The sequence below is a fragment of the Pelodiscus sinensis genome, chromosome Z (genome assembly GCF_052426305.1).
Source record: "Pelodiscus sinensis isolate ZL-2025 chromosome Z, ASM5242630v1, whole genome shotgun sequence".
Classification (NCBI taxonomy): Eukaryota; Metazoa; Chordata; order Testudines; family Trionychidae; genus Pelodiscus; species Pelodiscus sinensis.
In genome coordinates this window covers 16,417,629-16,442,801 of record NC_143085.1, presented here as the reverse complement: position 1 = coordinate 16,442,801, position 25,173 = coordinate 16,417,629, and the positions used below count along the sequence as shown (strand labels likewise).

General features: G+C 45.8%; 1 protein-coding gene across 7 annotated transcripts in view; it reads left to right on the top strand.

Moving 5' to 3' along the window:
- Window positions 1-25,173, top strand: part of ARVCF (ARVCF delta catenin family member) — a 603,575-nt gene that overhangs the window by 221,584 nt on the left and 356,818 nt on the right. For all 7 annotated transcript variants that reach the window (XM_089775246.1, XM_075898325.2, XM_075898321.2 and 4 more), the window contains one exon: window positions 15,549-15,636. The gene's annotated coding sequence lies outside the window, so the exon portion shown is untranslated. The remainder of the gene's footprint in view (window positions 1-15,548; window positions 15,637-25,173) is intronic.

Sequence of the window (25,173 nt, the reverse complement as noted above, 5' to 3'; positions counted from 1 at the left end):
AGCATCAGATAGTTTGAAATGTATAGTTTATGGTTACTCAGGGGATTTTGCAAACCTTACAGTTGTGTAAATTGCTAATCCGTATGGCATATTGGAAAACTAATCTCAGAAATGCTGCCTTTTAAATATATAAATATCCCAAAATTGTCAGTTGCAGAGTAGTTTTCCATTCCATATTCGGAAGAGGTTGCCCTGATCTAACTCACATATAGTTTGATACCTTAATTTACAAATGCACAGAAATTTTGACAGTTTCTTTAATGCCTAAGATTAGTTTAAATTTACTTGCTGGTGTCATATTAAGTTAATGTGAAATGTTGCTTTGTGTTAGCTTTTTGTAGTTACAGATTTTTAAAATTTTCCTTGAGGGTAGAAACATGGTAAATTAAAAATTACTGTTTCAGCAAATTACTGTCTGAATCTACAATGGGAAATAGGTGCATTTAGTTTTCCAACCTTAATTTAGACAGCATTTCCTTAATAAATGACTTACATCACTGCCATCTTGTAATGACTTGGGTGACATTTTATAGGCTGCTGTGCATTTTATGTCTTGACATTTTAGAAAGCCATAGTTCTTGTTTATGGCATATATGCGTACTGATGTGCTTTTGTTCTCTTCTTATGTAATATTTATATACAATTTGCTGGTAATAGCAGCTCTCACCCTTAACATCTATTTTGAAAGATGCAGATATTTATCCAGCAGGCACTTTTAACTGATGAATGAACCATTATTAAGGCTTTCTGTAATTTTCTAGAAATTTTGCTACTGATTTCTTTCTAACCTTTGCTCAGGTTTATATCTGTTATTCATTTGATTTGTGATGGTCTTCTCTGTGGTAACTCACCAATATACATTATAATTAACAGTGAGAAAGAGTTTTCAAGGGAGTTCAAAACCATAATTTGCACAAAATATCTTTTTAAAAATTAATTCTTAATAATTAAACAAGTATTAGCAATTCAGATAGCTAGCTTGGAGTCTGTGTCTTCTGGATGAAAGGCATTATACAAATATATGAAGTTTTACAATTTATAATATGTATAGCATAGTATGTATAGTTTCTATCTGTTGCAACTTGTGTTTAGTATACAGTACTAATTTGAGAGATCTAGCTCACTGCTACCATTTTGTATGTTCCTGCAGCAGAGTCCGCACACCCACATATTTGACTGTATGAGATTCCTTATGGTGTTTGTTCTTGTTTTATTGATACTTTTATATAAAAGCCAGCGTATACTTTTAGTTAAAATGACATGGATTTATGGAATACAATGACAAGAATTCTGCCAACAAGTGTGGGAGTTAAAACAAGAGAAAGCTTAGAAAAATCAGCAAGGGTATGTCTACACTACCCCGCTAGTTCGAACTAGAGGGGTAATGTATGCATACCGAACTTGCTAATGAAGCCCGGGATTTGAATTTCCCGGGCTTCATTAGCATAAAGCCGCCGCCGCCATTTTTAAAAGCCGGCTAGTGCGAACCCCGTGCCGCGCAGCTACACGCGGCACTGGCTAGATAGTTCGAACTAGCTAGCCATTCCGAACTATCTGTACGCCTCGTGGAACGGATGAACGTGGAACAAGGAACGTGAAACGAGGCGTACAGATAGTTCGGAATGGCTAGCTAGTTCGAACTATCTAGCCCGTGCTGCATGTAGCCGCGCGGCACAGGGTTCGCACTAGCCGGCTTTTAAAAATGGCGGCGCCGGCTTTATGCTAACGAAGCCCAGGAAATTCAAATCCCGGGCTTCATTAGCAAGTTCGGTATGCATACATTACCACCCGAGTTCGAACTAGCGGGGTAGTGTAGACATACCCCAAGAGATTCTCTCTGTTTATCCCTTTGGGCATGTCTACACTGCATGCTTATTTCAGAATAAGCTATTTGGGAGGAAATACTCTGAAATAGCTTATTTCAAAATAGAACTTCTACATAGCAAATGCCAATCGAAATGGCACTGACCTATTTCAAAATAGCGTCTCCACACTCATTGGACAATGAATCACATTTATGACCACCCAAAAGCACTTCAGGAAGGACAACAGGACAACTCTCTCTTCTTGGAGCAACTGCCTGGGGCTATCTGAGGCTCATACTTAAAGGGACCCTCCCTCCATACAGCTGTGTCTCAGGCTCTTCTCCTTTGTCTACTTCATTGAGGGACAGCAAAGCCTTTTCTTTGCCTTCTGTGATTGCTCTTGCAGGCACCTCAGCATTCCTGCCATAGAGCCAGAGATGCTTCCCAGCAGTTGATGGCTCTTATACGTTTTTGTGGACCTCCTGCTGCAGTTTCTGAGGGCTGCCTTCTTGGCCCTGCAGGAACAGGACCCCGAGCTCCTTGTGGGGCAATTCCTCACTCCTCTCCTCCTCACCCCTCTCCGGGCGCTGCTTATGCAGCTTGATCCCACCCGCCCTCCCCTGCACATTGTGCACCGCCACTTCTGGACACGAGCCCCAACTGTTGGGACCAGATTGTCCCGGAGTGGTGGGACGACCAGCAGTGGCTCCAGAATTTCCGTATGTGGAAGGACACCTTTCTGGAGCTGTGCAAGTGGCTCGCCCCTGCTCTCAGGCGACAGGACACCCAGATGCGACCCATCATCTCCCTCCAAAAGCGCATTGCCATTGCCATCTGGAAGCTCACCATGCCAGACAGCTACCGATCTGTTGGGGACCAGTTCAGCGTGGGGAGATCGACCGTCAGGGCCATGTCATGCAGGTGTGTTGCTCTCAGCCTATTGTCCCAGGAGGGTGGTGAACTGAACTATTGAATGGAGTTTCCTACACAAGGGGGTGGGGGTACGGTGGAAGCCCCCTCCCCAAGAGATTGTTCAGTCCAATCTTCACAAAGCCCGGGTGATGAATGAGCAAGTTGGTGTTGCTCCTGGTGTGTTTGGTGGGGGGAGGGGAACAGGGAAATTGGCCTCGGGGGACTCTCAAGGGCCCTGGCAACTCTGTGAATCTCTGTTTGTTTGTCTCCTTCTGCAGGTGATGAGGGCCATCAACACCATCCTGCACAGAGTCATCAACCTGGACAATGTGGACATCATAGCCAGATTTGCCGCCCTGGGCTTCCTCAACTGCAGGGGGGCTATTGACAGCACTCATATCCCCATCCAGGCCCTTGACCACCGGGCATCTGAATACATTAACCGGAAGGGGTACTTTTTGTTAGTCCTGTAGGCCCTTGTTGACCGCCAGTGCCGATTCCTGGACATCCGCATCAGATGATCAGGGATGGTGCACAACAGACATGTCTTTTGAAACTCCAGCCTCTTCCAGAAGCCACACGCCGGCACTTTGTTCCCTGACCAGACCATCAGGGTCAGGGACATGCTATGCCTATCTGTATTATAGGGGATGCAGCCTACCCTTTTCTCCCCTGGCTCATGAAGCCCTACATGGGACACCTTGACCCCACTAAGGAATGTTTTAACACCAGGCTCAGCAGGGCCCGTATTGTTGTTGCGGGTGCCTTCAGGCATCCCAAAGGGAGGTTCCATTGCCTCCTCACCCTGCTGGACCTCAGTGAACAGAACGTCCCCCAGGTGGTGGCTGCATGTTGTGTCCTTCACAATATTTGTGAAAGCAACGGGGAAACATTCCTACCAGGGTGGGGAGCAGAGGCTGACCAGCTTGGCAGGGCCTTTGAGCAGCCGCTAAGGGGGCTATCCAGCAAGCCCATGAGGGGGCTATCCTCATATACATGAGGCCTGAGAGTTTCACTCAAGGACCCCAGTGACACTCTCCTGAGCCTCCCCACAAGGGGCTTGTGCATTTCCTCTCTTTGCCTTTCCTCCCACACCCCTGCTTTCCCCTGCCCTCCCTTCCCCCCTCTTCCTTTCCTCCCCTGCTCAGACAATAAGGTACACTTTTGGTTTGGAAACAATAAACTCTGTTTTTTTTTATTGGGGCAGATGTAACTGGGGAGGGACTGGGGAAAGAAGTGGAAAGGGAAAGAGGGGGAGGAGAGGCTCAGGGCAGGATCTGGGAGTGGTGTCTGCATCGAATGGCCCCACCACCTCATGTGCGGAGACCTTGGAGGCCACAGGGGAGGGCTAGGAGGAGAAGCCAGAGGGGCAGGAGCCGTGGTGGGAGCAGGCACCAGGCAATTGAAGACCATGCAGATGGATCAGCCCTGCTGCATCAGCCTCTCCAGGCATCACAGTGCAGCTGGAGGTCCTTGTCCAGTCTCCGGTCCTGCCAGTCCAAGGACTGCTGCAGGGCTTGTAAGCCAGTGATATGCACACTCCGGAGGTCCTCAGCTCCCCGGCACCAGCGGGTCATGCAGGATCGGGAGGATGGCGCAGGAGGTGTCAACCGCTCCCCTCTCGCAGCTGGTTCAGCTGTGGAGAACAAAGAGATGGGCAGTAATTCTGGGAGACATTGTGCATGGAGCCTGGCCCCCATTCCTGAGCTAAGACCAAAAGCCCACAGGTCAGATGAAGGCAATGTGCTTCGAGCAAGGCCATCTGTGGCCAAAACAATGGGTCCCTTTCCTGAAGGGACACAGATGTCTTAGCGGGGAGTCTCACTATCCCCATGTCCCTGGGACAAGCAGGCCTGGGAAGGTGCTGGCCATACCGGGAACCTGCAGGCAGGAGAGGGATCACGGGGCAGATGGGCTTCTCTCTGTACCGTGCATATGCTGGGTCCAGCAGTGATGGTATCCCAGAGTACAAGGACTTGTAACTCTGTCCTCTGGAGGAGAGGGGGGCAAGGAGTGTGTGTGTTGGGTGAGTGGCAGATGCTCCTGTGCCTCGCTGTACTGTCCCTGTGAGCAGATGCTTCCCCAAGTGTGCGGGCATGCCCGTGTGCCGTGTGCTGCACTGCTTTGTGTGTGTGTGTGTCTTCATGTCCCCAGCCTCCTTCTAGTAGTGCCTTGTGGTGGGAGGGTGGAGAGTGTCCCACCCTGGTGTTGGGAGCAAGGCAGGACTCCCCCGACACCCTGTGCGCCAGAGCACAAGGGTCCTCTATTGCTGCTTCCTGGGGCTGTGCTCCCTGGACCAGTGCTCCATGTGCTCCCACATGCACAAGCTGCTGCGTGATCCCCCAGCCAGGAAGGCTGAGTGAGGAGCATATAGCAGCCCCTCGCTGCTCGCCACCTCCACCCGTGTGTGTCTAGGAAAAGTAATGGCACTCACCTGAGGGGCCTTCCCTGGCTTCAGATGATGCCCAGTAGACATCCTGGGATGGGGGTTCTGGCTCCAGGCCAAGCATGACCTCCTGGCTGGCAGGCAGTGAACTGGTGCTGGCCTCATCTAGCTCCTCTTCTTCTTCATTGGGTCTGCCCCTGGAAAGGCGACAACAGGAGTCTCCAGCCCTGTGTCCACAATGAAGGGGCAGAAGGGATATCGTGGAGCTGTGTGTAATATGGGCAATCCTGCGGTGCTGCCCTGAAACAAGAGCTGCGCTCCCTGGCCTTGGCATAGGTTTGCCTAAGTTCTTTAACTTTCTTGCACACCTGCTCCTGTGGCCTTTGGTGACCAGGCTATCGGCCATCTGGCCTTAGACATCCACATTCCTGCATCTGCTGCAAAGATCCTGGAGGTTTGCCTCTTCTCCTCAGACCTCAGTGAGGTCCAGGATCTCTGCACCAGACCAGGAAGGCATATGCCTCTTCTTTCCCCGGGCAGGGTCCTGGGAGTTGGCTGTTGGTTCCCTTGCAGCCGTGGAGGGCTCAGTGGGAGCAATGGGGTCATTCATGGTGACAGAAAGCACTGGTCTGACAGTTTCTGTGTGGCTCGGGGTTGCCAGGGCTTGCTGTGTGCCACATACTGTTTCCCATGAGGCTGCAACTTTAAGGGCTGCTGGGGAGGGGAAGCTATAGAGTACTGATGAGTGTGGACTGAGTGGCCAGCAGGGCACCTGTGGGATTTCCTGGAGGCCACTTATTTTGAAATAACTCCAGCTTCCCTGTCGGCACATGCCCTATTCCGAAATAGCTGTTTCGGAATAGGCGGACTCCTTGTACAATGAGGGTTACAGAATCTGGAGTAAGACGCCCGTTATTTTGAAATTATTTCAAAATAACAGGCTTGCTGTGTAGACTCTCACAACATGATTTTGGACTAACAAGCCGTTATTCCGAAATAACACTGCTGTGTAGATGTGTTCTTTGTGTCCTTGCTAAAAGGAAAGAAAAAGTCACAACAGACACAAAATAATATGTTGTACCGTGGACACTTGAAGTAATTGTCCCCTGTTTAGCTCAGCTCAAAGTCTCTATTCTAGATGCTTTACCATTTGAAGACTAGAGCTGATTACAATTAATACCGAGAGAACAGAAATAAAAGGTTAAATTGGGCTCTGGTGCAAATAGGCTTGGTTCTTTTTCTCATATCAGTTTTATACTAGTGTAAATGACCAAAGAATTGGTCTACTGAGGTTGATTCTAGATTGCCGATGTGATGAGAGGATTGCTGTTCTGTTGGTAATTTTAGTATAACAGCGTAAGTTATATGAACCAAATTCTCTATTCTCATCTTTGCATTACAGGGTAGTATGCCTGTGAGGGACAGGTGTTTGATGCCACTGTATTTTAGGCCTTTCCATCCTGTTTTCATTTGTCAAAATCTATGATGATTCTCATAGGTAAATTGATAGACATTTGGAGATGACCACAGCACCTTAGAATGTTGGACAACTATGTGAGAGAGATACGGCCCATGTGGGTAAAAAACCAATCATGTCATTCAACTTGGATTCATACTGTTTGAATTTTTCAGTCGTTCAAAGATACTTCATGTAGATGGTGTTCAACTTCTTTTCAGTTTTGGTGGGAGACCATATTTTACTCCCACAAGTCAGAAAGCTGACCCTTGGTATATTATCCTCAGCTTTGTCTCAAGGAGGAAGGGAGTACTTAATATATTATATGGACTTGGGAGGCAATTGAATGTGTTCAGGGTGATGCGAAAGAAGACACATCTGGAGAAGGAAACAAGCATGGACAGAGTTGTAGGAGGAGCTGAATGTAGAGGTCTAGGCTTGGACAGAGTTATGCGTTCAAGGTGACAAGAAATTCTTAATGGATACATGTTTATTGTCCCATTCTTTTTTAGCAATTCAAGGCATTATGATCATCTGGTAGTTTCTTCTGTCTGAAAATATTTATTTGCATTTGTTGTCACATGGATGGTTTTAGTGTCACTAATTTCTTTTGATTTTTTAATACTGTAGATATTTGTGGTTGAGAGAATGTAAAAAGCGTAAGGATCTTTTAAGAGTGTGACTGAGATAATTAGTTATGAGTGAGACAGAACAAACAATTAGAAAAGCCATTAAAGGTTTTTTTCCACCTTTCTCATCTGAATGCTGTAAGATATTTAATGTTATCAGAGATTTTAAGTTTAGGGTTAGAATGGAGTAGCATTTTAATAATGAAGTACAGATTGTGTTTTATTAAATGTTATGTTGTGCTCTGAGCTGAGGTATGTGTGTGTGTGTGTGTGTGTGTGTGTCTCTCTCTCTCTCTCTCTCTCTCTCTCTCTCTGCCTTTGTTTGTTTGTGTGCACTCTCCCTAGGCCATGTTATTGAAATGGACCACAGCCAAGAACTGAAAAAGGGACTCAGTGCTATAATAAAGAGCATCAACAAGCTCTAGGCTTGCAGTGACTCTGGACTTGATTTTTCCCTTCTCATTACAGCACTGTAAATCACAAGGAACTCCTCTGCAGCCAGTGGTGTCACCGCTGTGTAAATGCGGGAGAATCAGGTCTTCTGTTGACTCAGACCTTCTGTAGTTCTGTAGTTATAACTAGCTACATTTTAGGTCTAGTGGATGGCAAATGAGGAAATGTCTTCCTCAAAAGAGGCCATTTGCTGATGCATCCAGCATAAAAGAATGAGGGTGTGACTACATTGCACCATTATTTTGAGATAATTAGCGTTATTTTGAAATAATAGTGCAAGGGTCTATACAGCCATTTGGTTATTTTGAAATAATTTTAAATTAACAGATGGTTTATACCAAAATCTGTAAACCTCATTCTACGAGGAATAATACCTATTCCGAAATAGCTATTTCGAAATAAATTATGTGTGGATGCTCCACTGCTGCTCTTTCGAAATAGCCCCTCAGCACAACCCTTCCAAATTATTCCTCCTCCGTGCTTCCTGGGGCTCTAAATCGAGATAGCATGTCTCCATTAGGGAAGCCTAAAAATTAGTCCAAGGCAGGCTTCCCTGCAGTGTAGACGTGCTATTTTGAAATAAGCTTTTTTGCAATAACTATTCCAGAACAGGTTATTTTGAAATAAGTGTGCAGTGTAGACATACCCTGAGGGCCCCTGCAATTAGCCTAAGTATGGTTTGATTTTTAAACTGCCAGACTGGAGTCCTGGCAGCTGATGTTCTCTGTTTGTCCACAGGTTGAGTTCTGCACATACAATGGCAGTATGGCCTTCCCACTGCTTCCTCTGTCCATGTGTCTGATTCTGATCTGTGATAAAGTATACTCCCCATATGGATGTTGTTCTGGAAGACATATGGGGCCATACAAAAATTCCTCAACTATCTGGAGGTTTTGCAGGGCAACTGTGTCTCTTCTCATCATGAACCCAAGCTTTTCTCTGACTTAAGATATTCTTGCTTTTCCTCTTCCTCCTTTAGAGCCTGATCCAGTTCCCACTAAAGTGAATGCCATATTAGGGTGGAGTGAATATTTTATCAGCTAAGTTGTTATTCAGCAGAGGCTCTCTGGAGTAAGGAGAGGGGAAGTAACTAAGTGATGGAGAACAGAACATAAAGTAATGTGAGACTGAAATCTAATCAGGCTTCTCTCAAAATTGATTCCAGCATCAGAGAGCTCAATCTCATTGGAAGTGGAAATTACACTGAGACTTTTGAAAGAGCATTCTAGGAAAGGAGGCAATTGGATTGCTGTTCATCTTATACAACCAGGGAACTGAGATCATTTATTCGTTTAGTTTCCAGTATATGTCATTATATTTTACTTTTCAGTTCTTATAAACCTCCTCTTTTCTGCTTATGTATGGTAACTCTCCCAAAAATAGGATGGGAAGCAGGGAGTTAGCAATATCTGCTTTGGATATCATTACTGTTGCTACATTGCAACCCCATTCCTCATTACTGTCCTAATAATATAATTATTGTTACTTTGGATCTAAAACAATTAAGAGAAGTTGGGCATAAGTGGTTTAGTGGTAAAGGATATTTGGATACTGGCTTTGCCTGTAAAACCTGTCTTTACTATATCAAACTATCAGATTAATAAACCTATATATTTATGCTTAAAGAAACCTTAGCAGACTTAAATGCTTTGTCTTTTAAAAAATTCAAAACATAGCAGACTTTGTAAATTTGATGATGACTAGAAGTTTTTCTTTCTACCTTGGGTACTGTTATGTCCCCTCTTCCCCACGTTGCCATAGCCTCTGAATGTCTCACAGCCTTTAATGTATGTAGTGACTGAACACATCTGTAAAATAGTGACGTGCTGTTATCACTGGGTATCACCAAGGAGTCCTTAGACCAGGGCTACTCAACATGCAGCCCGTGGGCCACATGCGGCCCATTTGTGGTCCATGCTACGGTTTGGGTTTACATGGGAATCAACACGCAGCCCGAGGGTGGGATCCTTTGAACATCACCTCCACTGGGAACGTGTTCCACAACGGCAAGTCAATATAATGGTCTTCTGTTAATATGCATTTTAGTAGTTACATTCCTGGACTGTCATTGCTCATTAAAAGTGCTGTCATGTGGGTGGAAATTAGGTAGATATTGCATTTTATTAATATCAGCAGAATTGACTTAAATGAGGCCTGCCTGTTGGGTAGTCTTACCATAATCTTTGTATTCATGCCCATTAGTGTGAAAGAAGCTATTTGCATATATATGGAAGCACACTTAAGTTGCGGCCCTCAGGATATGCTGTATCATTATGGCTCCTGGGTCTTCCGAAGTTGCGTGGCCCTGGCTTAGACTATAGGCTCAGCAGGTGCAGAACAACAGTTGAATGTGCCTTTGGTTATCGGAAGGATCAGTGACATTGTTTATTTATAAGGCTGGACATATAAGGATAGCAGTAATTATTGCTGTGTGCTGTGTTCTGCATAATATCTCTGAAGCAAAGGAGAAAAAGTTTCTGCAGAGGTGTTTCTGTCTCTGAACTAGAACAACAAGATATTAGAAGAGCTCAGTGAGGAGATATGCTGTTCAGTAAGGCTTCAAAAGACAGTTTTAGTAGTAAGCCAGAGCAGTGTACATTACAGTAGTGTGCTGTACCTGGCCTTGCTCTACTGCAATCTGGTATAAATCTTCTTGTGATTGCTGTGTATGTAGGAATATAACACTGTCAATGCACATATAAATATTGTTTGTGAATGAAGATATGTGTGACTGTAACATGGTGCCACTCATGACCATGGAGCCTCCTGCTGGTCACTCTGGGGAATTAGCTCTGCTCAGGATTGGAGTGGGTTGTTGTTGTTGGATATATATATATATATATATATTGTTAATGGCTTTGCCACCTTTTATTAGTACCTGCATCCTCCTAGACTGCAGTGCCCTTCCCTCCAGGTACTGTCCCACAGGGCCTTCATGCTCTGGGATCCACCCTCTCAGGGAATCCCCAACGCTCTCTGGCCTCAGTGACCCTACTACCAGTCGTCACCTGGCCCCTTACTTCAGGGGCAAACCGGAGTCTGACAGGGCCACTCAACATAGGCAAGGGGGTGTGGACATACTGACTTTGCCTGCCTTGGCTGTCTCCCAGCAACCCTAGTATCCCTCCAGTCCCTGTCACTGGGCCTTAGCCTGGGACTACTTAGGCTGGAGGTCCCCTGGCTTGCGCTGACTTTCCCCAGCACTGCTCTGTCTATGGTACCCTAGCAGGCAACTAGGTCCTTCTTCCTCCAGGGCTAGAGTGAAAGTCTGCTCAGTCTTGCCAGCCATCTCTTTTATACAGCCTTCCTGGCTTCTGATTGGCTCCCACCAGGCCTCTCATGATTGTCCCCTAGCAACAGCCCTTTCCCAGGAATATTTTAACCCTTCTTTATCAAGAGCAGGGTACAGTGACATAGTGCAGTAACAGGTAATCAGTTGTTGTCAGACCTGCTCAGCACCAGTCAGGATATATTGTGAACCAATAAAGATGAATTTTGTTTAAAAAAGTAGAATTTTATTCTATAATATGAAGTAGGCAGTTTAACAAATAATTTTAAAACATAATAAAATGTATTAATTAATTTACGAAGAGGAAAAAACTTAATTGGGGTACACCCACACCAACCTGGCTTTCACAGGTTAATATATGAAGCTGTAATTGTCTTAAATTTCCCCCTGGATGCAGTAGTAATGTTAACGCCCTGACTCCAATGTCATTTGGAGTGTTAAGGAGGATATGGGGAGGTCCCGATATTGAGTCCTCTATAGGCGGAAGATGGAAGCGAGTTTGGGATTGTTTAATCTGCAGGTTTGCCAGAGTCTGCAGCATCTCTGCTGTCTGAAGTGTGAGCATGTCCTGCTCCATATCCCTCTGTTTTTCCTGAGTCTATCCTCTTTCCATTCTGCTCTTCTCCAGGTTATCTGCAAGGGTGATTCCTCAGGCCCTGTGCTCATTCTCAGATGCAGCACTGGCTTACAAGATCTCTTGTAACATTTCATCCCAAGTCATCTTTTTTTCTTCTCCTCATCTGGCTCCGGTATTCAGTGTGTGTGGAGGGCACTGTGAAAGCTGCAAAGGCAGCTACTGCAGATACAGCACACAAAGGTACCTTTGTCAGTGTATTGACAACAAAAATAAAAACTTAAGATGATGAATTCACTCCTCTGGTGCCCCAAAAGTTGTAAACATTACAATCTCACTTCTTGGGATTGATTCAACATGGCGCCCATCACAGGACCTGCCCTTGTGAGTATAGCCCTCCAGGGGGTGGGGAAATGACGTGGCAATAATTCTGTTACATTTTAGTTATATAGGGCAATAGAACTGAGTACTGGCACTATTCTCCACATATGGTGGTGTTTTTATCTGATACCTCAATCCCGAGGGATAAAAGGCAAAAAGAGCATAGCTGCTGCTGGCATTCTGACACTACCCAGCCCATACACTGCTAGCCTGCGTATGGCAGTGGTGCCTGCTTATGGAATTACTGAGTGGTTTGGAAAAGCGGCCTACTGTGGCTGAAGGAAGAAGGTAGCCCTCCCCAGAAACCTTTGGTAGGTTTCAAGTTAGTGGAGGAGGTCTAGGTTCAATATTAGGAACAACTAGTTCCCTAGGAGGGTGGTGAAGTACTGGAATGGGTTACCTAGGGAGGTGGTGGAATCTCCATCCCTAGAGGATTTTAAGTCTCGGCTTCACAAAGCCCTGGCTGGGTTGATTTATTTGGGGTTGATTCTGCTTTGGGCAGAGCGCTGCACTCAGTGACCTCCTGAGGTCTCTTCCCAGCCCGAGGATTCTACGAATGTTTCATTGAGATCTCTATGGAGTATTGATGTGACCTCCCAGAGCGCATAAACAGACTGCTGTGTATGGCTCCTGCTGCCTAACTCCAGAGAGGAATGAAAATCAGATAGCAGCTTTACTTCTCTTGCTTGCTCCACTACCTCTTCTGTCACGAGTAAAAATTAACAAATCAAAACATGTGTCCTGCAGCTTTGTGGTGCCATCCCTGTAATTTCAAAGTAAACTACATACTTAGCAGTGGTTTCTTCCCCTCCATCAGACTCACCAGTGCTAAACAAGTGGGAATGGCTGGACTGTGTTTGGTTAAAAAATAGGTCCTGGCATGCTGCAAGGCTGAAACTCATGTTTGCCTGCCCCTGATACTCCTCCACCTCTTCCTTGTCCACCTCCTCCTTTTTGCAGTTCATAGTAGTGGCCTATGACTTGGACTCCTTTGAAGTATCTATGGTGCTTTGGAGGTGATAATGGGGTCTCTCCTGAGGATGGTTTGCAGTTCTTTGTAAAAGTGGCAAATGTGCACCTTTGCACCGGATCCATTGTTGGCTTCCTGTTATAGCTCCTTTTGCCTGTTTCAGTTCCTTTGCTTTCACACAGCTTTGCTACTGGTTCCTGGTATAGCAATTCTTCATTCCCCAAACAATCTGCTCATAGATGTTCACCAATGGCAGCCTGTCAATACAGGCGAACTAGGCGGTTGTCTAGGGCACCAAGATAAACAGCCGTTGAGGGCTTTGGAGGCGGGGGCACCGATCGCACGTTTCGCCTAGGGTACCAGTTACCGGCAGCTCATCTAGAGACGCTCCTGATGTTCACATTGCTACATCTGGTTCTGAGTTGTGCTTACCCAGCCTCTCCTTGGGTCCAGGACATCCAATATCTCCTGCCTACTTCAGGCAGGCACACATTTGGAACTTGTAGCCAGCATGGTTATATAGATGGCTTTAAGCAACAGTGGAGAGCTGTTATGTGTGCTCACCAAGCAAGGCAATCAAGAAAAAGATTTTCAAAAATGTGTGGGGCCTTCAAGAGGATCTACCTGACTCCTGGGCAGCAGAGTTCACAGCAGTGACCAGAGCAGTCAGAGTGGGGCATTGTGGGACAGTTGCTGGAAGCCAGTAATGGTCGACATAAGTAATCAGTATCAATGCTCTCACTATTGACTAACCAAACTACATTCACTGTGACTATATGCTGCTGCAGGAGATGGTTTTATTAAATCAGCATAGTTGCTTTGCATCAGTCTAACTACACAGTGTAACCAGTCCTTAATCTACGTGACTACCAGTGTTTCCTGCAAACTGAGTGTTTGGGTGGCCAGCCAGGAGAGATTCAGGTGCTTCCCAGCTGATTAGCAGAGTGGCCACAGCTACCCATAGCCAGCAGCATGTGTTTTAGTGGTGGTACACATTTGCACATGAGTTGGTGCATATAACAAAATTTATTCATTCTGCCCATGAATAGAAAAAATTCGAGGGACCACTGGAAACTGAACTGCAACTTCAGATTGCAGCCAGGGTGTAAAGCTAAAAAGGCAGCTATAGAGTGAAACTGTAGGGAGCATGAAGCAAAACTGTAGGGAGCATATATGTGTATCTAGTGGAAAGAACAGGCATTAAAATTAAGGAATGACAGAAGGAGAGTTTAGGACAGGCCTGAGCAAAATATGGCCCAAAGACCAGATCTGACCCCCCACGCTACCAGATCCGACCCATGGACACAGTGAGGAGCCTCAGGCAAGCATCTTGCTTTATCTCCCCACGTGCTGCTGAGGAAAAGCAGCTACTCAGGGTCCTGTTTGAACAACTGAACAGCTGCCTGGGGGAGGAGGGGAGAGGCTTCACTTGCTGCCCCTGCACCCAGCACTATCCCATTAGCCAGAAAAAAAGGGCATGAAGTCTTTCCCCCAACCCCTAAGCCTAGAGAGAAACACCAGCTCCACTGTCCCCAGGTCTCGGTTGGCCTAGGGACAGGGAAGTGGCCAGGCAGCTGAGGGTTGAATCAACTGGCTTGGTGGGCTGGCTCCAGCTCACAGAGGCACTCTTTCCCACCCCTAGGGCAAAGGATTTGGGTGCAGGAGGGCCTGTGAGGTCTGGGAAGGAGTTTGGGTGAAGGAGGCAGTTGTGACCTGGGGCAGTTGTGACTTGGGCTCGCAGGCCAGATCTGGGGCATGGGATTGAGGTGCAAGGGTTTGAGTTGTGATCTAGGGTGGGGGATTGGGATGCAGGGTTTTTGATTGTGACCTAAGGCAGGAGAGGGTGGTGACCTGGGGCATGGGATTGAGGTGCAAGGATTGGGAGGGAGTATTTGCTTGGGAGGGGGTATGTGCTCAGGAGGGGGCAGAGGATGTGGTTTATGTGGGCTAGGGGGGAGAAGTGGGGTGAGGGTAGAGGTCTGGGGGAAGAATAAGCTGGGGTTCCAGAAGCAGGCTCTGGCTGGGAGATTTACCTGTGAGACAAGTGGCTAGCTGCCCAGTTCCTTGCTCAGGCAGGAGCCTGCCCTGCCTCCGCATAGGCTGCAAGGCCATGAGCTCTGTGAATTCGATCCTGAGGGAAGGGGAAGTGGTACTTTGCGTGCTTCCTGTTCTTGAAACAAGCAGCTTCCATTGGCCAGAAACCAGCCAATGGGATTGTGCTGGGGGCAGCCATGAAGCGCCACTCCTCACTCCCCACACCCCTCCGGGCTCACAGTTTGTGGAACACAAACAGCCCCACAGCCGCTTTTCTGAGCAAAGGGTGGGGGTGGGGCAAGCAGGGGAGTCTGCTGAGATTCCCTGCTGTGTCTGCAGGCTGGATCCCGCGGCCTGGTGGGCTGGATCCAGCCTGCGGATGGTGTTTTGCCCAGGCCTGGCTTAAGAGTCTGCAGAGACTCTGATGGATCTCTTGGAGCTTGTTGGGGGAATAGACTTTTGAGGCAGAATTCCCTCCTGTACCTCTCCTGTCCTCCTTCATCATTCAGATGTAAAGATTCACATCTGTGCATGAAAACAAGTGGGAATCAACGAGGCTGAAAATTGAAAGGTTTTTACTACATAAATTTCATTTGTTATGTAAACATAGTTGTTCTCTCTCCTGGCATAGAATAAGAAATCTTTTTTTTCTCTGACAGATACAGTTATCATCAGATATTCCCTGGGCTTAATACCAAGAGAGAATTTTTCTTCTAAAGCAACTAAAAGAAGAGGACAATATAAAAGGTACTGTATTTCTGCAGTTCATTACCCATCTATTCTCCTTGTGTAATTTTCTGCTTTGATACCATATTAGGGTTTTAATTCATTAAGCCTTTTTTTACATTAAAGATTATTTCTCTTTTTCGATCCTTTGTAAAATTCATTCGTTCTTGCTCTACTAAAGATCCAAAACCTGTTACTAGAGAAGCACTGTAAAAGAGGTGAGAAAGAGAGAAGGGGAAGTTGTAGTCAAGGTGAGAATACAAGGTTGTGTAAGACAAACAAAATAGACTGTGATTTTAATATTTGGTCTCTGTAGTAATGGACCCATGGGTAATGATGAAATTCAAGCCCTAGGCAAGACCATTCCTTATCAGCTTGTTCTTCTTTGATACCACCCGATTTAGTTTTTACTGTGTCCATCTCATCTCATTCTCAGTTTCTTAACTCTCTGCACTGAAACTCCCCGTTTACCTTCTGTTTATCCTACTAGTGTCATAATATGTCCTATGTGACCTCCTCCTGCAGTCATGATTCCAGGAGATGGAATACACAGTCTCTTAAGCAAGATAGTCTTTTCACAGAGCCCTGGTCTACATTAGGGAGTTATTTTGAAATAACTTCCCTTATTTTGAAATAACAAGCCGAGCTTCCATACTCCTGCTATCCACAAGGAATACTGCTTATTTTAAAATAATTATTTTGAAATAACAGGAACGTGGACAGTCCATTTCTGCTATTTCAAAATAACTGCTCCCCAGAGACATTCAAAGTTACTCCCCAGTGCTTCCTGGGGCCCTAAGTTGAGGTACCATGTCCACATTAAGGGAGCCTACCTTAGACTAATTTTGAAGCTTCCCATAATGTGGACATGCTATTTCAAATAAGTTATTTTGAAATAATTTCGTAGTATAGACATGCCAGAAATGTCACCCTGTGTCTAAACTTGCATGGGTGAAGCCACCTAAAACTGTGGTCACAGATCTCCAAACTGTTGCTGAGTCAATTCCAAAATGAATGTTTGAAATCAAGTTCCTGCTCTGATTAGTGATAGAATTGATGCAAAATAAAATAAAATAAAAAAAAACACATGCTTTGTTCTACAGACTAATTAGAATAGGAGCACTAACATTCTCAGCTTCCTGTATGTTTTTAATCTGGGTGTTCATGCTTCATAAATTCCATTATTCAGCAACAACAGTACATCAAATATTAAAATAATTTCTGATTGTTTTCCTAAAATATCATTCCATTCTATACACTGCTTTCCCTGTCTCTGTCTAGATGAATTAAAGCCTTAGCCAAGCATTCTTCTAAAAATAACTTGACTGTGAAATAGCTCTCCTAGTTCTCTAAATTACCAAGTTACATATCACTTTCCTGATTTTACTTCTTTACCCTTGAATTTGATGATTATTTTTGTTAAACATTGTCTATGGTTTGTGTGTCAAAGTGGGAGGTGTATGTAATTCATGTTAAAGTTTTTGTAGGAAGGATTCTGAAGAATTTATTTTGCACTTAGTGCTTGAATATTCTTTGCTACTTACCTCTATTACTTATATAAACTGAATAAAAATGAATTATAAGATATGTTTATTACAGCTAAAAACCTATTTAAACAGCTCAGGTTTTTAGTGTAAATAGTGGAGAGAATTATTATTAAACATTTGATGTGGTGAGACAGTAAAAGCAAAATGTAATTATTTTCCTGCTTCTTAGCATAAGCATTAACAGAATAGTTATTAAAAAGGGATGGTTAAATCCAAAGCTAGTTTCTGGGGCAGATCTTACATAATCATCCAGAAGCTAAATATATCTAATGCTATCAGTTAGGCAATAGTTGAAGGAAAATATCTTACTGATGGGGAGCTTCAGCTACGAAAATCATTGGGAGTTAGTCAGAGGGCGCTGAGAATGTGATATACAACTAATGTAGCTCTGGAAGGAAAAAGGTCACTGTATGACAACATTCGCCTTAAAGGAAATAATTGGCATTCTCAAATGGTTAAGTGGAGTAATGCTCTAATCCAACCTGCCTTTGAAAATTTACATTGGGATCTGAACTTTGCATTTCAGCCCAATGTTTAATTAATGTTAGAGGAATCTTCTCTATCCTCATCAGTCAGTCTCTCTTCTGCTTCTCCTTACTGGGGAAACCAGGTAGCCCCTAGATCTGCACTCTGACTTTTGCAGAGTTGGTGATTGCTGTTCTGCAGGAGAAGCAAAGAATCCCACCAGGATAACACTTTGTTTTCAGTAAAAGAAGGGAATCTCTTGTAACTGAAGTAAGAAGTGGGTCAGTGTATAAATCAAAAGGTATAAATAGTTGGGGTCCAATATGTATATTAACATGGCATTTGCAAGGAGTCAGCTGTCTTCTAAACTAGCCAAACAGCAATGCTTCCGACCCCAACCATAACTTTCTGCTGCCAGGGGGGAGGTGTTGAGTATTTTTGGTTAAACCATCTGGCAACCCTACTTGTTAACAGAAGTTTTTGTTGTTATAGTTATACCCTGTTATATTTCTCTTACAGTTGGGAACACAGTTTGCATTCTGCTTGCTTTTCCAACTTTGGTATGAAAATGGATCTGATTGCTATAGGTTGCAAGTTTGCGGTATCACATCAGGGCCAAGCCTGCTTGCTCAACTGATAAGGCAGAGCCATGATTTGTGAATACAGGCAGTCCCCGAGTTACGCGGATCCGACTTATGTCGGATCCGCAGTTACGAACGGGGCACTTCCTCTCTCTGGTCTCGAGCAGACCAGGGAGAGGAAGCAAAGCGGCGGCGGAACGCGCGGCCAGCTGACAGCCCAGACGCGTCTGGGCTGTCAGCTGGCCGCGCACTCCGCTCTGCTCCCCCCCCCCCCGTCTGCAGACCAGGGGGAGGGGGAGCAGAGCAGAGCAGAGCGGCGGAACGCGCAGCCAGCTGACAGCCCAGACGCGTCTGGGCTGTCAGCTGGCCGCGCGTTCTGCCGCTCTGCTCTGCTCCGCTCTGCTCTGCTCCCCCTCCCCCTGGTCTGCAGACCAGGGGGAGGGGGAGCAGAGCGGAGCACGCGGCCAGCTGACAGCCCAGACGCGTCTGGGCTGTCAGCTGGCCGCGAGTTCCGCCGCTCTGCTGTGCTCCGCTCTGCTCCCCCTCCCCCTGATCTGCAGGGGGGGGGCAGAGCGGAGCACGCGGCCAGCTGACAGCCCAGATGCGTCTGGGCTGTCAGCTGGCCGCGCGTTCTGCCGCTCTGCTCTGCTCCGCTCTGCTCCCCCTCCCCCTGGTCTGCAAACCATGGGGGGGGGGGCAGAGCGGAGCGCGCGGCCAGCTGACAGCCCAGACGCGCGTTCTGCCTTTCTGCTCTACTCTGCTCCCCCTCCCCCTGGTCTGCAGACCTGGGGGACGGGGAGCAGAGCAGAGCAAAGCCGCGGAGCCCGAGGGCAGCAGGATAGCCACGCGCGTCTGGGCTGTCCCGCTGCCCGCGTGTTCCGCCGCTTTGCTCCCCGTCCCCCTGGTCTGCAGACCAGGGGGACGGGGAGCAAAGCAGAGCAAAGCCACGGAGCCCGAGGGCAGCAGGATAGCCACGGCGCGTCTGGGCTGTCCCGCTGCCCCCGTGCTCCGCGGCTTTGCTCCGGACGCCTGTGGTACAGCAGCTGGGGCGCTGCCGGATGGTCCCGTAGCGCCGCTCTGGGTGCCACTGGACCAACCCAGCAGCACCCCAGCTGCTCTGCCCCAGGTGTCCCCTAGTCAACAGCTGCTGAAAATGACCAGTGGCTGACTACAGGAAGCCCCTGCCCCGGGCTTCCTGGAATCAGCCGCTGATCAGTTTCAGCAGCAGCTGACTTGGGGATGCCTGGGGTTCTTAAGTTGAATCTGTATGTAAGTCAGAACTGGTGTCCAGATTCAGCCACTGTTGAAACTGATCAGTTTCAGCAGCGGCTGAATCTGGACGCCTGTTCCGACTTACATACAGATTCAACTTAAGAACAAACCTACAGTCCCTATCTTGTACGTAACCCGGGGACTGCCTGTACACACATTTTTCATAGTGCTTGCTAGGTTTAAACACTACAGATGCCTTGGGACCTAATTGTCAGAGCTGCTGAGCACACACTGCTCCATTTGAAGTCATCCCTGAGTCATAGGCCTGGTCTCTGCAACTGCTTTGTATGAAACCGGCTAGGACTCTGATGTAGCATGTCTCCCCTCCAAGTTTTAGGCAGACACTTGTCATGTTAAATTTCAGTCCAAATGCAGAAAGTTTGGCACAGCTAGAAGTTCTTAAAAAAGAATCTGAAAACAAAAGTGTCAAGCAATGCTAACATTAGGAACTGCCTATATAATAAAAAGTATTTCTGGCAAAGTGTCTGACTGTAATATTGTAAGTGTAAGCACTGTCTGCATTAGTGAAAGATGCGTGGAAGTTCAGGGTATTTTTTCAGGGCATTTATTTGGGCCAGTGTCAGCCGAAATGGTCAGGGCAGTGTGTGTGTGTGTGTGTTACACCCAAGTCTTCAACTGCTGAGACGCAAAGTCTCGTTGCAGTGGGCAGCCTAGGAGGCTGGAGGGCGCCCCGAAAAATAGTTTAACATCTGTGACTTTACTGCTAGGACCGGGGTCCCGTCGCAGAGGGCAGCCAACAGGCTCTCAGACGTGTGTGTGTGTGCTATACACCCGAGACTTCAACTGCTGAGACCGGGGTCCCTTGCAGTGGGCAACCTGGTGGAGGTTGACGGGCGCCCCAATAAGTTTATAGGGAGAGCTTATAACACCTCAGATTTTAGCTGCTAGAATCCAAGATTCCTTCGCAGCGGGCAGCCTTAGGGAAAGACTGAGAAGTGCCCCAATGGATCTGCCACCGGAGAGTGACACAATCCAAAATGCCCAAGCTCTCCCTATACCTGTCCCTTTGACCAGCTGAAGTTCTTTTGTTTGTGTTCGGTTCGGGTACAGCAGCACGGGTTCAAGTCAGAAGCTTGACACTCACTGGCTTATTATAGGAGAAAGAAAGAGAAAATAAAATAAAAGAAACTTGATTCAATATATATATATTTTATAAGTGAATGAGGGCATCCCACTTATTCCCAAAGTTTATAGCTAAATCACCTTACCAAAGGCAGTTTACAATAGGAATGAAGCAGTTTGCCTTAAGAAACTATAATAAAGTAACTAAACTTATAACAGAGACACAATTAAAGTGTACACATAAAGAAAACACATTGCAGGTACAATTCTCACCCCTGTGTTCCAGACTTGGCGTGGCCAGCGTCTTTCTCTCAATCCCTCGGGAAGAAGTAGGGCGAGGTTGGGCGTCCCACGGACCTCGGGAGACAATCAATACCTGCCAGCAGGTGTAGGTGATTGGAGCTCAAATGGGGTGGGCAACTAAACCCTCTTTATACCCCATGGGTCACATGGGCTTCTTCCTGATCTCAAGTGGCCAATTAGGAAAAATGGCTTTGAATGCCAAGTTTCCCATGAAGGGTGCAAAGCATAATTCACACCTGGGAAGATGCAGACAATGGGCACCTCTGGTATGTGATGGGCGAAGATTCCTCTCCTGAGACAGTGCAGGCGTGTCAATTACTGATACTAGCCATCACGGCGACGGGAGGCCTCCCAGTCGTCAGCTAGCCCATTTACTGTCTGGTTTCTGTTTATGGTAGAGTCAGGGACAGGCACCACACCTGCGTTCCCAGGGCATGAAAGGATGACTGCCTTTCTCTTGCTCTCTGAGGGGGGAAAAACAAGATGGGGTTCATGGAAAAACAAGATGGGGTTTGTGTCTGGCTACAGCCAGTACCAATCTGTGGAATCACTATGGCTCTTTGACTTGTCCAATTGTATGAACAAAGCATAATATATTATTCTTTGATGGCTAAATTCTGCTGTTGGTGCAACACTAATGTCAGTGCATCAGTACGTAGAGGAGACGTGGTCCTGTGTTTGGAAGACCGAGTACTAAGATCTGTGCTTCCAGAAGTAAAGATGTTAAATTGTAGTTAACTGACTAGTTGAGTAGTCAATGGAATTTTAATAGGCACTTCCGCATTCCTCCTTGGAAATGTACAAAAGCCCCATGCAGAATTCTACATGCAGCCTAGGTCCAGTGGGAAGTTGCACTGACTCTAGGATGCACACAGGTGCCTGCTTTGAAATACACAAAGAGTCACCAGCATGGGGCTTTTGTGCATTTCAAAGCCATGGAACCTGGGGTCATCAGGAGACTCTGAGTCTCCATGCTGCACTACATGCCAAAGTGGTGTTCAAAGGGGCAGCACTGTGGAGCCCTTTCCCATCTGTTCCCGGGCTTTGCGTGGCATTTCAGCAGAACCCAGGATTAGCTGGGGAGTCCCCAGCTGACCCTGGGCTTCACAGCACTTCAGTATTTTAAAGGGGCAGCGCTTCATAGTTGAGCCGTGGATCAGCTATGCTGCAGCTGCCCCTTTGAAATGCTGCCTTGAGGTTTCAAAGCAGCAGCGCGGCAAAGCTGATCCCCAGCTCAGCTGTGTGGCACTGCCACTTTGAATTACCCCTTCTTCCTCCCGCCTTTGCTGCCTCTGGAATCAACTAGTCAACTAACTATCCTATAAGCATTTGCTTATCAGATAGCTGACTAATCCTTAACATCCTTATCCAGAAGCCACCAATACCTTGTTCTACAGAGCACGGGAGTTAATTGTCGGGGTTCACGACACTGTTTCTGCCTCTCAGACAGACAGCTACACTCGGGACCAGGATGTTGTAGTTATCTGTAACAAAGACTATTTTATTGATAGTGTTAATAAGACATTTATGTGTCAGAATCCATCATATAAAACGATGAGTTTCTGAAATTGTGATAAAAATGTATCAGTTTTCCCTGCTTTTGATTGCTTATGCATGAATAGGCTGATTATTTGAGTTGTCTAGTGAGCTGAGTACATTTGCATCTTGCACATATTCATTAGTTTCCAAATATATATTTGCCTTGTGAAACTAAAAAGCTGCAGTATTGTCCCAGAGAGAACTGGATTGTATTTTAAATTTCCATGGCTAAATTGAGATGTGGGCTAAACAGATGCATCTCTATTGACTGAAGCAGAGCTGCCCTCTGCTTTCCCCAACTCTGAATTTGTCCCATAAGATTATAGAAGACAAGTGAAGCACTGATCTGTATGGATATGTCTAGACTACATGCCTCTGCCAACAGAGGCATGTAAATTAGACTACCTGACATAGTCAACGAAGTGGGGATTTAAATATCCCCCACCTAATTACAATAAAAATGGCTGCCGCGCTGTGCCGGCTTAGCTGATCGTCGGCGCAGCGTGGCAGTCAAGATGCAGATTGTTCGACAGGGAACGCCTTCATTGACCGCTCCTGTAAACCTCGTTTCAAGAGGCATAAGGGACAAAGGTGTTCTCTGTCGACCGATCCGCGTCTTGACTGCCGCGCTGTGCCGACGATCAGCTGAACTGGCACAGCACAGTGGCCATTTATATTTTAATGAAGTGGGGGATATTTAAATCCCCGCTTCATTGACTGTGTTGGGTAGTCTAATTTACATGCCTCTGTTGGCAGAGGCATGTAGTCTAGACATACCCTAAGTGTCTACCCAAAGCTGGGAATTACACCTCCAACTCCAGTGCAGATGTATCTTTAGAATGAGACAGACTCTTCCTGGATAGAATTAGGGCTGGTGGGTCTCATTCTGGTTCCACTCTATCTTTATTCTGATGTAACAAACTTCAGTGTCATTTGTCCAGTTTAAAATAACCATGGAGCCGATAGCCTCACTGGGCCAATAGGCAAGGCGGGGAAGGAGGGCGGCTTTGTGCTCCTGGAATGGCTGGGACCTCAGGCAGAAGGGGCAGGATAGGGCTAGGCAGCCCTCAGTGCAACCCTCAGTTCTGCCTCATTGGTGGCGGCGGTGATGGCAAGAGCTCTGAGTCCTTTTGCATCATTGGGCCCCAGGGCAGCTGTCCCCTTTGACTCCCTTGCCAGAAGGCCTGATAACATGAGATCTGAATTTGTCCCTATTTCTCAATGAGTCAGAAGCTGCCATATGGCAGAGTTTTTTCAGATCCCTTGAAGAGGTGGTGAAGAAGCCACACATCCCCTAGGAAAATGGGGAAGAGATTAAAAAACAAGGTAGACATTTAGTGAAACAGAAAAAGGGATATATATTTTCCTCTGTGCACAAAGAGCTGTTAGAGAAGCATGTTTTGAACTCTGCAGGACAATTTTTCTTGCAATACAAATTTGGTCACAAGGGAGAAATACCATGGTGGATATTTATTTGATTCATACTTGTAAAAAAATGTCCACTTTGATGCATATGTTTGCATTACTTCCATAAGCATTAGTGAGAGTTGTCCTCATAAATCCACTGAGAACAGAGCACTAGAACTCCAAAACATTTATTGTTAGTCAAGAATGTATGTACACAGTTTTATTGGAACTAGCCTTTCTTTCGCTGTAATCTACAGATCTCATTTAGCTACATGCAGCTCTGCACTTCTACAACATAATAGAAATAAATCTCTCAATAGCCTGAAATCAAATTAGGTCTGTGTTTATCTACAGGTTAAAATACCCAACCACTCTGCCTCCCTTGAATGTAAATAATTTTACTGATAAACAAATCTAAACTGTGCGCTTTGGATCTGAGATTAAGTAGCTTTGTGTTTTTATCTCGGTGGTACTATTTATAGACTCAATTAACTCCTCATCATTGGGATAAGTCATTTGACACATCTGTTGCTGAGCTCAGACACACACTTCTCTGTAGGGTCACAGTTTGATTTCTTCCTCTCATCTCAAAATAACCACTTTATAACTAATATCTATTACCTTAAGCACTTGCCCATCGACATTATTATTTGTACTCTTCGTATTCTATGAAACTGTCCTTCGTAACTGAATGGATTCCCTGGTTCCTGTCACTTGCCATATTCTTTTTTTTGCCATCTTGACCACATTTTCCATGAAAAGATGAGGCTGCCAGCTTGCCATATTCTGCTGTAATGTTTTTGTAGCAGTATTTTGCTGCAGAAAGGGTCTCCTTTGCGTTTGACTGTTGAGATTACTCCCTATTTGCCTAGTCTCTTGATGTTAAATTTTTTAAAATGGTTATTAACTATAAATGTATGGAGTCTGGCAATTCACAACTTATAGTCAACTGCAGACCATGATGACAGAAATGTTAGTATAGCATTTCTCCTTGGAATTGACAGTCTTGTAATACAACCAAGTCTTAAAGTCAAGACAAATGGATAACGCTGGTTTATGTTTTTAATTGTTTATACAGTCCTATGATTTTATCAGAATATTTATTTCTAAATTTAATCCCATCTTACTCGAATTGTAAAAAGCAATTTGACCACAAGCACACAATATTAATGAATCCATGGTATCAACATTTCTTAAAGTGCATGAAGCGTGACAAACGCAAGTGAGAGAAATGTAACATGAACTAAAGGCTGTGTTACTGCAGACCCCATTATCTTTTCTCAAGTGACTAACCCTTACAGCAAGAGTAAGTCAGCTGATTTTGATGGGATTGCTTCTGTAAAGGTTGCAGAACAAGGTCC